The following is a 15,870-nucleotide window of genomic DNA, read 5'->3' as shown; positions in this document are numbered from 1 at the left end:
TAGACTGCATGCACTACATACATCCCATTCCAGAGGAGCAGGCCGACGGCACTCCCACTTAGAAATGTGCAGGTGCGACCGAGCCTGTTCCTGGCTGGAGTGGGAGGGGGGAGGAACATCCCATGTAGTGTAGGGGCAGATAGGGGGAGCAGTCTGGGTAGTGGTAGGAGCTCATTGGGTGCTGGTCACCTGAGCTCACACATAGAGGGATATATAAGGAGGGCACCAACTTAGAATCAGGGTCAGTCAGTAAGCTGCAGAGGACAAGTCAGATGCAGAGAGCAGGAAACAGCAGCCCTGGAGAGAGAGAGAGTGGAGAGAAGAAAGACCCAGAGGGGGACAAAGAAGGGACCCAAGAACCCAAATAAGAACACCGGGTGAGGAGTCAGCAAGAGGGTACCGGAACCCAAGCTGGTGGGGGCAAAGACATTCCCCAGCCAGAGACCGGAGACCGTGGGCAGTGTCTGTCACGGTCACCCACTACATTCACCCTGAAGGCACACCACAGGAAGGGTCAGGGAACCTAAGGCCAAAGGTTGCCCAACAGAAGGCCCGAGGGAGCTGGACTTAGGTGAATCACTGGTGGGGACGGCTGAAGTAAGGACAGAGGGAGAGCTCAGGGCCACGCTCCGGACTTGTTTGGGGGTTGGCCGGATCCAGGACCTGGTGGACGCAGCACGGCTCGGGAGGTCACTTGGAGCTAGAGTGACCAGGAACATCTGCAGTAAGTAAAGACCCTTAACTGCACTACCCGAGTCTGTCATCATTACCGGCTGCACCGCACCACCACAACCCCCATCCTCTGCGCCTGTCCCCTCTGAGGCTATACCCCTCCCGTTGGGGGTTATCCCACCAAGCTGCGCATCCACCATCAGCCTCAGCGGACCCTGCTGCAGCGGCGGCCACAGTGACCGCATCACAACGGGTGGCGTAGTCGACACAACGAACTTTAATAACATCAGTAAAGACTGCCACATAACCCTGAGCTTGACGCCCTGGGCACGGGACCGGGTCACAGCCGCTCGGAGACTACAACCCCCCATCTGATCCGGTGCCGGGTATTCCCCTCAAAAAGGAATATGTCCCAGGGGGCGCGTCAACTTTGGCGTAGTCGGCAGGATTACGTGCCCGCAACACCCGGGTACTGCGTGCCTGAAGAAAAGTGCAAGTTTACCTCAGAAAGAAGACTCCTGCCGGTTCCGGAGGGTCCACGCCATCGGACTCCATCACCAGTCGTTTCCCGCCGATTGTCCGCCATTTCCAGCTTGTTCCCGCCATCTGCAGAGTTTCCCGCCACTGGGCGACGCTTCCCGCCAAAACCGCAGATTTCCCGCCTTGGAAGAGCAGCGGACGCCATTATGGGCGTGCCAAAGGAGGGCGAGAGGCCACCTCCCATCGTGGGCCAGGACAGAAAATGGCGCCAAAAGTGGAAACCGCCCCCACCAACAGAGACTGTGATGCTGGAGGTGTCTGTCAGCGTGAAAGAACTACCCCTGGAGCTGACAGTCACCGAGTTGCCCCGGGACCGCCCTCGGAGGGGGAGGAGACGAAAGAGAAGAAAAAAGATGGGTGTCGCTTGGAGCAGTCTAGAACGAGCGCACCCGGAGGCGAGGTGTCCAGAGCAAGAGCACCCGGAGTCGAGAAGAGGAAGAGTAGACCCGGGAATGGAGCGGCAGCAGTGCAGCACCGGCCCGCTGGCCAGGAGCCTGCAAAAGGAAGAAAGAGGAGAGCAGAGCAGCACCGGCCCGCTGGCCAGGAGCCTGCCGGAAGCAGAGCAGAGCAGCACCGACCCGATGGTCAGGAGCCTGCTGGAGTCAACAACCCCGCTAGGCTTAGCGGAGATCCTGGCGCAGCTTCCCCGAGATCGGGAGTGCGCGCGGAGTGCCCTGGAGGGCCTCGCGGGAAGGATGGCCCGAGTGCAGAGGGAGATCCTGGCGGAGTGGGGCCGGGAGATGGCCCAGCAAGCTGGAATCCGTCCACGGAACCCGCTCCCTTGGAAGAAGACACCGACTACCTCTGCGGATGACGCGGGAGGACCCAAGGCCGGAGACGGCGCAGAAGAGGGAGCGAGACGTATGGCAGCAGGTAAGGGGGACGCCTATACCCCATACCGGAAGACCACCCACCTGCCCCAGCTCCCCGTCGCAGAGCCCGAAAGTCCCCCTGCCGTACCCGAGACCGCCATGACACCGCCACCGACTAGGCCCCGACCGGAAGCCGCCGTCGCGACCCCAGTGACGTCACGCGTCGTGACCCGGAGCGTGGCGAAGGAAGGGAAGCCTCCGGCCTGGTCGCAAGGCCTAGCGTTTCCGGGCGCCGCATCCCCAGCAGAGCCATCTACCTCCGCGGAGCCTCCGGCCTGGTCGCAAGGCCAGGTGGCCCAGGGTGCCGCCGTGTTAACAGTTCCATTTACCTTCCAGATGCCCCAGGCCTGGCCGCAAGGCCTGGGCAACCTGGGCGCCCCCACCATCGCGCCCGCACCCGTAACATCAAGGGTGCCAAATCTGGGAGAGGACCCCTTCAGCCAGCTAGCGTGGCCGGACGGGCGGCCTTTCATCTGGCCCAAAGAATTCTTGGAACTGGAGCGACAAAAGAAGTTAGGTCCCCTGTGTGAGCCCCTGATCCCGGCTCCAAAGCCCGTGACTCGGGTCTCGCCTCCACTAGAAGAAGCCCAATTCGTGTGGGACCCCACGGGAGAAGATTTGATGGGGTTCACCGGAGAGACTCGGGCAGCTGCAGCAGAGCGTACCGAGTGTTGCCGTCAACAGCTGGCAGAGTTCAAGAGAGAGCGGGAGGAGAGGCGGGCCAGAGAGCAATGGGCCCGGACCCGCAGCGCGGAGCAAAAGAGTCGGACCAGAAGGGACCCCTATGCAGCAGATCGTCCCCGTACCATCGGGACGGTAATAAAGTTTAATGCGCAGCATGGGTGGGGCTTCATAAAGGACCGGAACACCATGGGTGACGTCTTCGTTACCCGACGGGATGTCGAGTCTCACCTGCCAGAGGGTCACAAAGGCCGTGACCTCTACGTCGGTGACGAGGTAACGTTCACCCGGCACAAGTGTGCCAAGGGACCTTACGCCCTCCACGTGCATCGCCTGACAGAGGAGGAGTTGCGGTGTAGGGAGGAGGAGCCAGAAGACCCGGACGGGTTCAAGGCTAAAAGGTACTATGACTGAAATAGTACAAAGGAGGTGTAAATAGTTACCCGTCGGGGTACCCAAGTAACCGTGGCTGCTTTAAAGTTTAGTCCCCGTTGGGACCAGTGAACAGTTTAACCCGTGTGTCCCCTACCCAAACCAGGCTGAGGACAGTGAGCAGCCATCCCATTCCCTTTACTTGGCCGGGGACTGAGAACGGCCAAAACTTCCCTGTACATAGTTGCGCTTCCTAAGGCGCCCCCTACTGGTTTTATGAGAAACTGCTTATCAAAAGACTGTCGCACTTTACCTGGTCACGAGTTGCACGGTGACCAGAGGAGGAAGAAAGAAAGAGACGACGAGAATGTTATAATGATGTCTATATGAAAGTTTTATATGATGTTTTATATGTTTATGTTTATAAAAATTTTGTATGTTTTGGTGTTTTGTCTTTGCAGCCCGAGGACGTGCTGTGGTTTACCAGGGGGGAATGCAGCACCCTGAGGATTCGGCTGCTGCAGGGGTATTGCACCTCAACCCAGAGGTGTGATATTCCACTCCCGGGTGAGGAAGGAGTGTGGAACTGAGCTCAGATAGACTGCATGCACTACATACATCCCATTCCAGAGGAGCAGGCCGACGGCACTCCCACTTAGAAATGTGCAGGTGCGACCGAGCCTGTTCCTGGCTGGAGTGGGAGGGGGGAGGAACATCCCATGTAGTGTAGGGGCAGATAGGGGGAGCAGTCTGGGTAGTGGTAGGAGCTCATTGGGTGCTGGTCACCTGAGCTCACACATAGAGGGATATATAAGGAGGGCACCAACTTAGAATCAGGGTCAGTCAGTAAGCTGCAGAGGACAAGTCAGATGCAGAGAGCAGGAAACAGCAGCCCTGGAGAGAGAGAGAGTGGAGTGAAGAAAGACCCAGAGGGGGACAAAGAAGGGACCCAAGAACCCAAATAAGAACACCGGGTGAGGAGTCAGCAAGAGGGTACCGGAACCCAAGCTGGTGGGGGCAAAGACATTCCCCAGCCAGAGACCGGAGACCGTGGGCAGTGTCTGTCACGGTCACCCACTACATTCACCCTGAAGGCACACCACAGGAAGGGTCAGGGAACCTAAGGCCAAAGGTTGCCCAACAGAAGGCCCGAGGGAGCTGGACTTAGGTGAATCACTGGTGGGGACGGCTGAAGTAAGGACAGAGGGAGAGCTCAGGGCCACGCTCCGGACTTGTTTGGGGGTTGGCCGGATCCAGGACCTGGTGGACGCAGCACGGCTCGGGAGGTCACTTGGAGCTAGAGTGACCAGGAACATCTGCAGTAAGTAAAGACCCTTAACTGCACTACCCGAGTCTGTCATCATTACCGGCTGCACCGCACCACCACAACCCCCATCCTCTGCGCCTGTCCCCTCTGAGGCTATACCCCTCCCGTTGGGGGTTATCCCACCAAGCTGCGCATCCACCATCAGCCTCAGCGGACCCTGCTGCAGCGGCGGCCACAGTGACCGCATCACAACGGGTGGCGTAGTCGACACAACGAACTTTAATAACATCAGTAAAGACTGCCACATAACCCTGAGCTTGACGCCCTGGGCACGGGACCGGGTCACAGCCGCTCGGAGACTACAACCCCCCATCTGATCCGGTGCCGGGTATTCCCCTCAAAAAGGAATATGTCCCAGGGGGCGCGTCACTCGCTCAACACTACATGGGACCCATCTCTGCTTAGTATGAAGAAGTTTCTGGAACAAACACCTGTGAGGCAATGTCAACAGCTGTAAGAGTCACATGAGCATGGGAGGAGCTAAATCCTGTGAATTAGTAGTTAAGAATTGAGGTGGCAGTTGAAGGTCAGACATTTTGTGAGAGGAGTGAGAAGAGGAAGCCATTTTGTAGAAGGAGTTTCCTCCCCATGACTGCTGGGTCTAGAAGGGACTAATAAAACAAGGGAAACTAACAGCCTTCATATTAGGAAGATTCCTATTGCACCTCTAGGAGGAAAATCTACCTCAGGGCAGAAGCATAGCTCATCTCTAAGGAAGAAATATTCTGATTTGATGAAACAAGTGTCCCACAGAGATCTGCCTGTCTGCAGGTACAAAGCAATCTTCAACTGTGGGTGTAAACCTGAACACCATCCCCTACTGTTTATATATAATTACTTGCCCCCTTTATCATTAATAAAGAGACTTCTGTTGAAGTTCATATAGCTTCTTCATGACTGGAGCTTGGTTGCACAAACTACCATCTCCATCATCATCCTCTACTTAAAGAGGCAGCTACTGTGCAAATATTATATTGTGGAACTTTGTGTGCGTGTAATCTGAGAGGGAAAGAGGCTCATCGTGACAGAAAGCTCGGCCACCGTGAGGCACATTATACACTACCGGGAGCACAACCATCTGCCATACATCACATGAAGTTACCACAGGATCACATGGTGAAACTATACATGGTTCCTTGAGCAGTACGGGGAAGAACACTAAGTAATTATTCATGAGCATTTGAATGACACATATGTGAATAATAATAGAAACACTTCATTAAATATCACAATAGTGACACAGGTCTATGCAAATGAAGGGGTTCATTGTACCAAATGGGAGGAGATCCTGAACGCCTGCTCATGAATAGAGAAGAGTGATGGATCTTCAGTTAAATACAAGTTTCTTTTGGATTGAGGCTGTGTGCCCACGTTGCGTATTACAAGCGTATATGCTGCGGAATTTCCGCAGCGTAAACGCTTGTAAAACGCATGTATATCCGCACCCCATGGTCCCCAATGGCATTCCGCAATGTCAATGCCCATGCTGCGGATTTTTCCGCAGCGTATATGCTGCGGTCAAAAATCCGCAGCATGTTCATTAATTTTGCGTTTCCGCATGCGGATGGTACCCAAGTCTGTAGGAGAGGAGACTCTCATCCAGACCTGGGTACCAAAGAACCTGTAAAAAAAAGAATAAAATAAAGTTTATACTTATCTTCTGATGTCTTCCCGGTGTTTTCCCGCCGTCGCGAGGTGTGTGAAGGACCTGCCACGTCATTGAGTCATGTGACCCGTCACATGACTCAATGACGTCACCGAAGGTCCTGCACACAACAGCGTGAGCCGCTCAAGACTCCGGACGGGGCAGAGAATGCATCGGAAAGTGAGTATAAACTTTATTTTTTTATTTTTTACCATTCTGATTTTTTTTTTTAACTATTACTTGGTCACACTATATAAATCCATGCCGGTTGCATGGATTTATATAGTGTGAACAAGTGGTCAAGCACTTTTCCAAGTGATGCTTAAATCACTTGGAGAAGTGCTTGAAAACCCGCATGCGGAAATGCATGCAAAGACGCCTCACATACGCTTCTACCTGGCGGGAAAAACGCATGTAAAATCCGCATGCGATTTTCCCGCCAGGGAGAAGCGTAAAAAATATGCTTCATTTCCGCAACGTGGGCACATAGCCTAAATCTCCATAGAGCGATGAGGCTGCACCACTAGATTCAATCATTCACAATTCATTTTAACACCTGATGTTTTCTCTCAGTGTTTATTCTTACTATCATAAAAGGTTTCTGTACAACATTTATTCAAACTTCATGTTTTGCATGGATAATTAAGGGGATCGATACACTGATACGCTCACCTGGAACCAAAGGTATTTAAGATGCACTTATCATTACGCCATGAGCAAGGGTGCTTGACACACCAGAAAAGCGTTGGTGGTTCTTATGAACAATTTGTGGATGTGATATTCTGGCTATGACTTGTTTTTTAATGGTTTTCAAATAAAAACTGAAGATTTTACTTCCGTGTGAGCTGGATATACTCTTTTGGATTTCTTAAGTTTCAGCAATGGTATTGGTGAGTTGGCTTCTCTTCTACAGGGTGATTCACTTGCTACTTTACCCGGAAAATTTTCTGTAGCTTCTAAAAGAGACGTTTGACCGTACTGAAATATGGGCTGTACATACTTTGATTCATGAGAAGTAATAGTGCAATGAACCTCAGCAACAGCGACGAAAAACATAATCGCACCGAGTGGTCTCTCCTACTTGTCGCCCCGCTGGTTGTCTCCAATAAGAGATAGGCTTTCTGTACGCCATTCTGTGCATCGGTAGTTTATGTGTGGTGCTTACATTTCACTCCTACCGAATTACTTCTTCATTTGTTAACAATGTACAGATACAGTTTAGAAGAACGTGTTTTCATTGTGAAAACCTATTGGAAATCTATGTCCTTAAAGAGTGAGTATCTAAAGAAGATTGGAGATCAAAATCCGCCATCCCCTTACCTCTTGGGCCCCTGTGGGACGGCACAGCTTGCACCAATGATATGTCCGCTCCTGGGTAGGGTGTACAGTAACAAGCCACATACATTACAGGCACTCCAAGAGAACATACAGTGAGAAATTCAGGCTATTACCCCAGACATACTGCAAAATACATGGATGCAAATGGTGGACGTTTTCAATGCCTACTTTAAAACATCAGTTTCTCATGAACCAATGTATGCACAGTCCAAATTTCAGTACAATCGTCTCTTTTAGAAGTTACAGCAATCATTTTTCCAGGTAAAGTAGCGAGTGAATCACCCTTGAACTAACAGCACACAGCACTTCATTATGGAACTCACCCTTCAACCAACAGAGTGTATCCATGCCCTAGGCTTGATTTCTGATGTCCCCTCTTACAGTATGACCATACATTCAGTATTTGGAGCAGAAAAGCCTGTTGCTAATCTGCTGCAAATACTGGAAAGTTGGCCGTTTTGCGTGCTTTTGATGCATTTTTTTCCCCATTCATTAGAATTGGAGAAAAACACTGAAAGAATTGACATGCTACAAATTTGATACTGCTTCAAATCTGAATGGAAAAAATAAGCAGGATGTGCATGAGATTTTAGAAATCATATTCACTTTGGTGGGACAGTAAAACACTGTTTTTTCGTAGCAAAAATGTGTGGGGGAAAAATGCGGGGAAATACGGTGAAAAAATGCAACATGTGAATGACGCGCCCCCTGGGACATATTCCTTTTTGAGGGGAATACCCGGCACCGGATCAGATGGGGGGGGGTTGTAGTCTCCGAGCGGCTGTGACCCGGTCCCGTGCCCAGGGCGTCAAGCTCAGTGTTATGTGGCAGCTTTACAGATGTTACTAAAGTTCTTTTGTGTCGACTACGCCACCCGTTGTGATGCGGTCACTGTGGCCGCCGCTGCAGCAGGGTCCGCTGAGGCTGATGGTGGATGCGCAGCTTGGTGGGATAACCCCCAACGGGAGGGGTATAGCCTCAGAGGGGACAGGCGCAGAGGATGGGGGTTGTGGTGGTGCGGTGCAGCCGGCAATGAAGACAGACTCGGGTTGTGCAGTTAAGGGTGTTTACTTACTGCAGATGTTGTACTGGTCACTCCAGCTGCTAGTGACCACCCGAGCCGTGCTGCGTCCACCAGGTCCTGGATCCAGCCAACCCCCAAACAAGTCCGGAGCGTGGCCCTGAGCTCTCCCTCTGTCCTTTCTTCAGCCGTCCCCACCAGTGATTCACCTAGGTCCAGCTCCCTCGGGCCTTCTGTTGGGACACCCTTGGCCCTGGGTTCCCTGACCCTTCATGTGGTGTGCCTTCGGGGTGAATATGGTGGGTGACCGTGGCAAACGCTGCCCACGATCTCCGGTCTCTGGCTGGGGATTGTTTTTACCCCCACCAGCTTGGGTTCCGGTACCCTGATGCTGACTCCTCACCCGGTGCTCTAATTTGGGTTCTTGGGTCCCTTCAGTCTTCCCCCTCTGGGTCTTTCTCTTTCTTTCTCCTCTCTCTCTCTCCAGGGCTGCTGTTTCCTTCTCTCTCCTCTCCAACTCACTTTCTGCGTCTGAACTTGTCCTCTGCAGCTGACTGACCCTGATCTAAGTTGGTGCCCTCCTTATATATCCCTCTATGTGTGAGCTCAGGTGACCAGCACCCAATGAGCTCCTATCACTACCCAGACTGCTCCCCCTATCTGCCCCTACACTACATGGGATGTACCACCCCCCTCCCACTCCAGCCAGGAACAGGCTCGGTTGTACCTGCACATTTCTAAGTGGGAGTACCGTCGGCCTGCTCCTCTGAAATGGGATGTATGTAGTGCATGCAGTCTATCTGAGCTCAGTTCCACACTCCATCCTTACCCGGGAGTGGAATATCACACCTCTGGGTTGAGGTGCAATACCCCTGTAGCAGCCGAATCCTCAGGGTGCTACATTCCCCCCTGGTAAATCACAGCACGTCCTCGGGCTGTAAAGACATAAAACACCAAAACATACAATTTTTTTTTTTTTTTTCATATAAACATATAAAACATATAAAACATTATATATATAAAACTTTTCATATAACATTCTCGTAGACTTCTCTTGTCTCTGGTTCCTCCTCCGGACACTGTGCAACGTGTGTCCGGGAAAAGTGCGACAGTCTCTTAGAAAATCTGGTTTTCTATAAAACCGGTAGGGGGCGCTTTAGGACGCGCAACTATATACAGGGAGAAGTTGGAAGTTGGCCGCTCTCAGTCCTCGGCCAGGTAGAGGGAAGGGAATGGCTGCTCACAGTCCTCAGCCTGTAGGATGAAGGGGTTAACGGGTAAACAGTTCACTGGTCCCAACGGGGACTATTTTAGCAGCAACGGTTCACTGTGCCCCGACGGGCAACTATATACAGTCCCTGCTCTGCCGCACTCAACGGCGTCTTCCTCCTGCTCTTTGCTTGTAGCTGTTGGTAACTTCAGACCCGTCCGGCCATGTGAGCTGGCTGAACAAGTCCTTCCCCAGGTGTGGCACCCTTGGTTTTACGGGTGCGGGCGCGGTGGTGGTGGCGCCCGGGTTGCCCAGGCCTTGCGGCCAGGCCTGGGGCACCTGGAAGGTGAAGGGCACCGTTAATACGGCGGCGCCCTGGGCTACCTGGCCTTGCGGCCAGGCCGGAGGCTCCGCGGAGGTAGGGGGCGCTGTTGGTGATGCGGCGCCCGGGAATTCTAGGCCCTGCGACCAGGCTGGTGGTACTTCCTGCTTGGTCACGCTCGGGGTCGAGGCGTGTGACGTCACAGGGGTCGCGGCGGCGGCTTCCGGTTGGGGCCTAGTCTGCGTCGGTGACATGGCGTTTTCGGGCACAGCAGGGGGACTTTCGGGCTCTGCGACGGGGAGCTGGGGCAGGTAAGCGGTGTCGCGGCTTGGGGTATAGGCGTCCCCTTTACCTGCCTCCATGCGTTCGGCTCCCTTCTCGGCGCCGTCTCCGGCCTTGGGTCCTCCCGCGCCATCCTCAGAGGCGGTCTGCTTCCTCTTCCAGGGTAGCGTGCTCCGTTGACTGGTCTCAGCTTGCTGGGTCATCTCCCGGCTCCACTCCGCCAGTATCTCGCGCTGTACCCGGGCCATCCTCCGTGCGAGGCCCTCCAGGGCAGTCTGTGCACACTCCCGGTCTCGGGGGAGCTGCGCTAAGATCTCCGCTAGACCTAGCGGGGTTGTGGACTCTAGCAGGCTCCTGACCATCGGGTCGGTGCTGCTCTGCTCTGCTTCCGGCAGGCTCCTGGCCAGCGGGCCGGTGCTGCTCTGCCCTCCTTCCTCGGTCTCTAGCAGACTCCTGGCCAGCGGGCCGGTGCTGTTCTGCTTTCTCTCCATCTCCGGGTGAGCTTCTCCGCTACTCCTCATTAGACCTCTTGCCTCCGGGTGCGCTCGCTCCAGACTCCTCCAAGCGACACCCATCTTTTCTCTTCTCTTTCGTCTCCTCCCACTTCGAGGGCGGTCCCGGGGCCACTTGGTGATTGTCAGCTCCAGGGGCGGTTCTTTCACGCTGACAGACACCTCTAGCATCACAGTCTCTGTTGGTGGGGGCGGTTTCCACTTTTGGCGCCATTTTCGGTCCTGGCCCACGATGGGAGGTGGCCTCTCACCACCCTCTGGCACGCCCATAATGGCGTCCGCTCTTCCAAGGCGGGAAACCTTTGGAAATGGCGGGAATCGCTTCCCAGTGGCGGGAAACTCTGCAGATGGCGGGAAAACGCTGTTAATGGCGGACAACCGGCTGGAATCGACTGGTGATGGGGTCCGATGGCGGGGACCCTCCGGAACCGGCAGGAGACTTCTTTTTGAGGTAAACTTGCACTTTTCTTCAGGCACGCAGTACCCGGGTGTTGCGGGCACGTAATCCTGCCGACTACGCCAAAGTTGACGCGCCCCCTGGGACATATTCCTTTTTGAGGGGAATACCCGGCACCGGATCAGATGGGGGGGGGTTGTAGTCTCCGAGCGGCTGTGACCCGGTCCCGTGCCCAGGGCGTCAAGCTCAGTGTTATGTGGCAGCTTTACAGATGTTACTAAAGTTCTTTTGTGTCGACTACGCCACCCGTTGTGATGCGGTCACTGTGGCCGCCGCTGCAGCAGGGTCCGCTGAGGCTGATGGTGGATGCGCAGCTTGGTGGGATAACCCCCAACGGGAGGGGTATAGCCTCAGAGGGGACAGGCGCAGAGGATGGGGGTTGTGGTGGTGCGGTGCAGCCGGCAATGAAGACAGACTCGGGTTGTGCAGTTAAGGGTGTTTACTTACTGCAGATGTTGTACTGGTCACTCCAGCTGCTAGTGACCACCCGAGCCGTGCTGCGTCCACCAGGTCCTGGATCCAGCCAACCCCCAAACAAGTCCGGAGCGTGGCCCTGAGCTCTCCCTCTGTCCTTTCTTCAGCCGTCCCCACCAGTGATTCACCTAGGTCCAGCTCCCTCGGGCCTTCTGTTGGGACACCCTTGGCCCTGGGTTCCCTGACCCTTCATGTGGTGTGCCTTCGGGGTGAATATGGTGGGTGACCGTGGCAAACGCTGCCCACGATCTCCGGTCTCTGGCTGGGGATTGTTTTTACCCCCACCAGCTTGGGTTCCGGTACCCTGATGCTGACTCCTCACCCGGTGCTCTAATTTGGGTTCTTGGGTCCCTTCAGTCTTCCCCCTCTGGGTCTTTCTCTTTCTTTCTCCTCTCTCTCTCTCCAGGGCTGCTGTTTCCTTCTCTCTCCTCTCCAACTCACTTTCTGCGTCTGAACTTGTCCTCTGCAGCTGACTGACCCTGATCTAAGTTGGTGCCCTCCTTATATATCCCTCTATGTGTGAGCTCAGGTGACCAGCACCCAATGAGCTCCTATCACTACCCAGACTGCTCCCCCTATCTGCCCCTACACTACATGGGATGTACCACCCCCCTCCCACTCCAGCCAGGAACAGGCTCGGTTGTACCTGCACATTTCTAAGTGGGAGTACCGTCGGCCTGCTCCTCTGAAATGGGATGTATGTAGTGCATGCAGTCTATCTGAGCTCAGTTCCACACTCCATCCTTACCCGGGAGTGGAATATCACACCTCTGGGTTGAGGTGCAATACCCCTGTAGCAGCCGAATCCTCAGGGTGCTACATGAACATACTCTTAGACTCCTTCCTAGATGCTTCTAAATCTGCTGCACACAAATAAGCCAACTTGAGGGGTTTCATGGTCAGCCAAGTTGGATTTTTTACATAATGGCCATATCCTCATTGCCCTTCATTCCAAACTTGCAAGAATGCCAGCTCACTCAATAGAAGTTTTCAAAAGAACAGTGTTTTGCTAATTCTGCAAAGTTTAATAAACATTTATTGAGAAAATAAGATTATAATTTCATTATCCAAAAAAACTTGTTGACCGTACCGTTTCCAGAGCTAATGTGATTGTATTAAGACTCTACTGTAAAGCAACAAGAAGCAGCTGTATAATTTGCTGTTTGTGCCCTTTCTACCCATTGACTGAATATATATCAGGGGATACCCACTCTTCTGTCTATATCAGTTTACTTTATAGATACATACGTTACCTTGTACCATGGTATTAGCCACATAAGTTCAAATCAAACACCTGGACTTCAGTTATTCAGGTTCCTTTCTGAAGTCATACAATATATCTACAAATTAAATGTTTCTTATTTCTCCTAAAACAAATCCTCATTTTTGTGGATAACGGAGGCCATACTTATTCAGGGTTACAGCATAGAACAGGCTGGAATAAACTCCAGAAGGCAGACAATATTCCTTTTAACCCCTTCACGACCTTGGAAGTACAGGTACGTCCAAGGTCGGGTCCCTGCCTTTCATGCGGGCTAAGGCACTGAGCCTGCATCTCTCCCTGCACATGACAGCTAATCTGATCAGCTGCCAGAGCAAAAAACAAAACCGCAAAACAGAAAATCACAAGGTGGTGAAGGAGTCAAAACTGCTGTTGGTTCATTAATTTTTGGAATGGTGTGCCTGCCAAATTTAGAATAATTTCCCTGGTACAGGAAAATATTATGAGCTACCAAGTTTAGAATATACAGTACAGGGTGGGCCATTTATATGGATACACCTAAATTAAATGGGAATGGTTGGTGATATCAACCTCCTGTTTGTGGCACATTAGTATATGGGAGGGGGAAAACTTTTCCAGATGGGTGGTGACCATGGCGGCCATTTTGAAGTCAGCCATTTTTGATCCAACTTTATTTTTTTCAATGGGAAGAGGGTCATGTGACACATCAAACTTATGTTGTGCAGATGTGCAGCACCTGAAACAACGGATACAGGAAGCCTGTGCTAGCATTTCTTCTGCGGTGTTGCCATCAGTGTGTCAAGAGTGGGAGAAGAGGGTTGTATTGACAATCCAACACAATGGGCAGCACTTTGAACACATTTTATAAGTGGTCAGAAACTTGTAAAAAACTCATCAAAGAATAAAGTTACATTAAAAACACATTAAAAACACCATTGTTTATCTTATGAAATTCTGAATAAGTTTGATGTGTCACATGACCCTCTTCCCATTGAAAAAAATAAAGTTGGATCCAAAATGGCTGACTTCAAAATGGCCACCATGGTCACCACCCATCTGGAAAAGTTTTCCCCCTCCCATATACTAATCTACCACAAACAAGAAGATGATATCACCAACCATTCCCATTTAATTTAGGTGTATCCATATAAATGGCCCACCCTGTAGATTTATTCCACAGTGTCCATGAGCTATAGTATATACTAAGGCTAAGTAAGGACTCTGATCCTGTGAGACCCTCTACCAAAACCTTGGTGCTAAGAACCCGCCTGCAGCACCGAGACATAACATGCTTATCATTTCCATCATAAAAGCTATTTGGATTTGTCAATAACAAAAACTTTAAACTGGTATACTTCCGACAACAGATGACAGTGAGAGAAACGATTGTACAAAATCCCTATTTCCAGAAAGAAATATTGTACTTTGTATAGCAGAGAAGGGGTGCACAATTCACTGCATATTATACAAGCCTTGTACTCCAGAAGGAGCCATAATGGGCTTGACAGATCTGTTATCAACTATTATAAAGGTAATTCATGTTTCCATTTCTTCTGCTGCGTAAAGTGCACAGCATGTCACGTCATTTGATGGGTATTAGCGTATGCTGTAAATTGCGGTTAATGCATGGAAATGTTTTTAAGGGGCAGAAAACCCAACCTCATCTGGTGCCAAACTATCTATGAGTAAGCGTAACTGGGTCAGGAGGGGTTTTGCAGCTTCTTAATGGAGTTATATATATACTAACTATTGAACCCATTCTACGCCCGGGTGGCGAGCATTTTTATTGGTATATGGTCTCCCATGTTGGTATGTGCTGCCCTCCGCCTGGTATTTGTGCTGCCCCCACCATCCTATCCCGGTATGCGTGGCACCCTTCATCCCCAATCCCGGTATGCGTGGCACCCCTCATCCCCAATCCGGGTATGCGTGTCTCCCCTCATCCCCATTCCCGGTATGCATGGCTCCCCTCACTTCCAATCCTGGTATGCGTGGCACCCCTCATCCCTATTCTGGTATGCATGGCACCCCTCATCCCCAATCCCGGTATGCATGGCACCCCTCATCCCCAATCCCGGTATGTGTGGCACCCCTCATCCCTATTCTGGTATGCATGGCACCCCTCATCCCTATTTTGGTATGCGTGGCACCCCTCATCCCTATTCTGGTATGCGTGGCACCCCTCATCCCCAATCCCGGTATGCGTGGCTCCCCTCATCCCCAATGCCATTATGCGTGGAACCTCTCATCCCCAATCCTGGTATGCGTGTCACCCCTCATCCCCAATCCTGGTATGCGTGGCACCCCTCATCCCCAATCCTGGTATGCGTGGCACCCCTCATCCCTATTCTGGTATGCGTGGCACCCCTCATCCCCAGTCCCGGTATGCGGTATTCTAACGCATCGGGTATTCTAGAATATGTATGCAGCCAACTGGGTGCAATCAGCAGAGCGGTGTTTAAATTTGGCGCCAATATCGCTGATTGGTCGCGGCCGCAACCAATCAGCAAACCGTGTTAGTGAGGACCGGAGAGCGTGTTTAAATTAGGCGCCAAAATAGCTGATTGGTCGCGGTCGGCGGCCGCGACTAATCAGCAGCGCGGTGTTTAAATTTGGCGCCAATATCACGACCAATTAGCGAACCGTATTAGTGAGGACTGGGGAGCGGCGCTGCCTGTGCGAGTACTTCCACAGCGAGCAGCCGGTCATCTCCCGGCTGCTCGCAGCGGAATTACCCGCACAAGCAGCAGAAGTATCCCGACCGGCTGCGCCGCTCCCCGGTCCTCCCTTCACACTTGCCATCAGGAGATCAGCGGTCCTAGCCGCTGATCTCCCGACGGTAGCCGCATGGAGGTCAGCGGCGCCGCCGGTCGGGGTACTTCTCCTGCAAGCAGCCGGGAGA

General features: G+C 52.4%; 1 protein-coding gene across 4 annotated transcripts in view; it reads right to left on the bottom strand.

The window, feature by feature from the left end:
- The window catches only part of PCSK5 (proprotein convertase subtilisin/kexin type 5), a 955,602-nt gene that overhangs the window by 877,412 nt on the left and 62,320 nt on the right, over positions 1-15,870 (bottom strand). Inside the window, exon 1 of one of the 4 annotated variants that reach the window (XM_073670692.1) lies at positions 14,767-14,771. The exons of the other annotated variants lie outside the window; for them this stretch is intronic. The gene's annotated coding sequence lies outside the window, so the exon portion shown is untranslated. Of the gene's footprint in view, positions 1-14,766; positions 14,772-15,870 lie in introns of those variants that run through there. 4 annotated transcript variants of the gene reach the window in all.

Source organism: Phyllobates terribilis, unplaced genomic scaffold, assembly GCF_046119375.1.
Source record: "Phyllobates terribilis strain yellow unplaced genomic scaffold, ASM4611937v1 Scaffold_1__5_contigs__length_1240528914, whole genome shotgun sequence".
Classification (NCBI taxonomy): Eukaryota; Metazoa; Chordata; class Amphibia; order Anura; family Dendrobatidae; genus Phyllobates; species Phyllobates terribilis.
The sequence above is the reverse complement of the archived record's forward strand: the minus strand, read 5'-3'. Positions and strand labels throughout refer to the sequence as shown.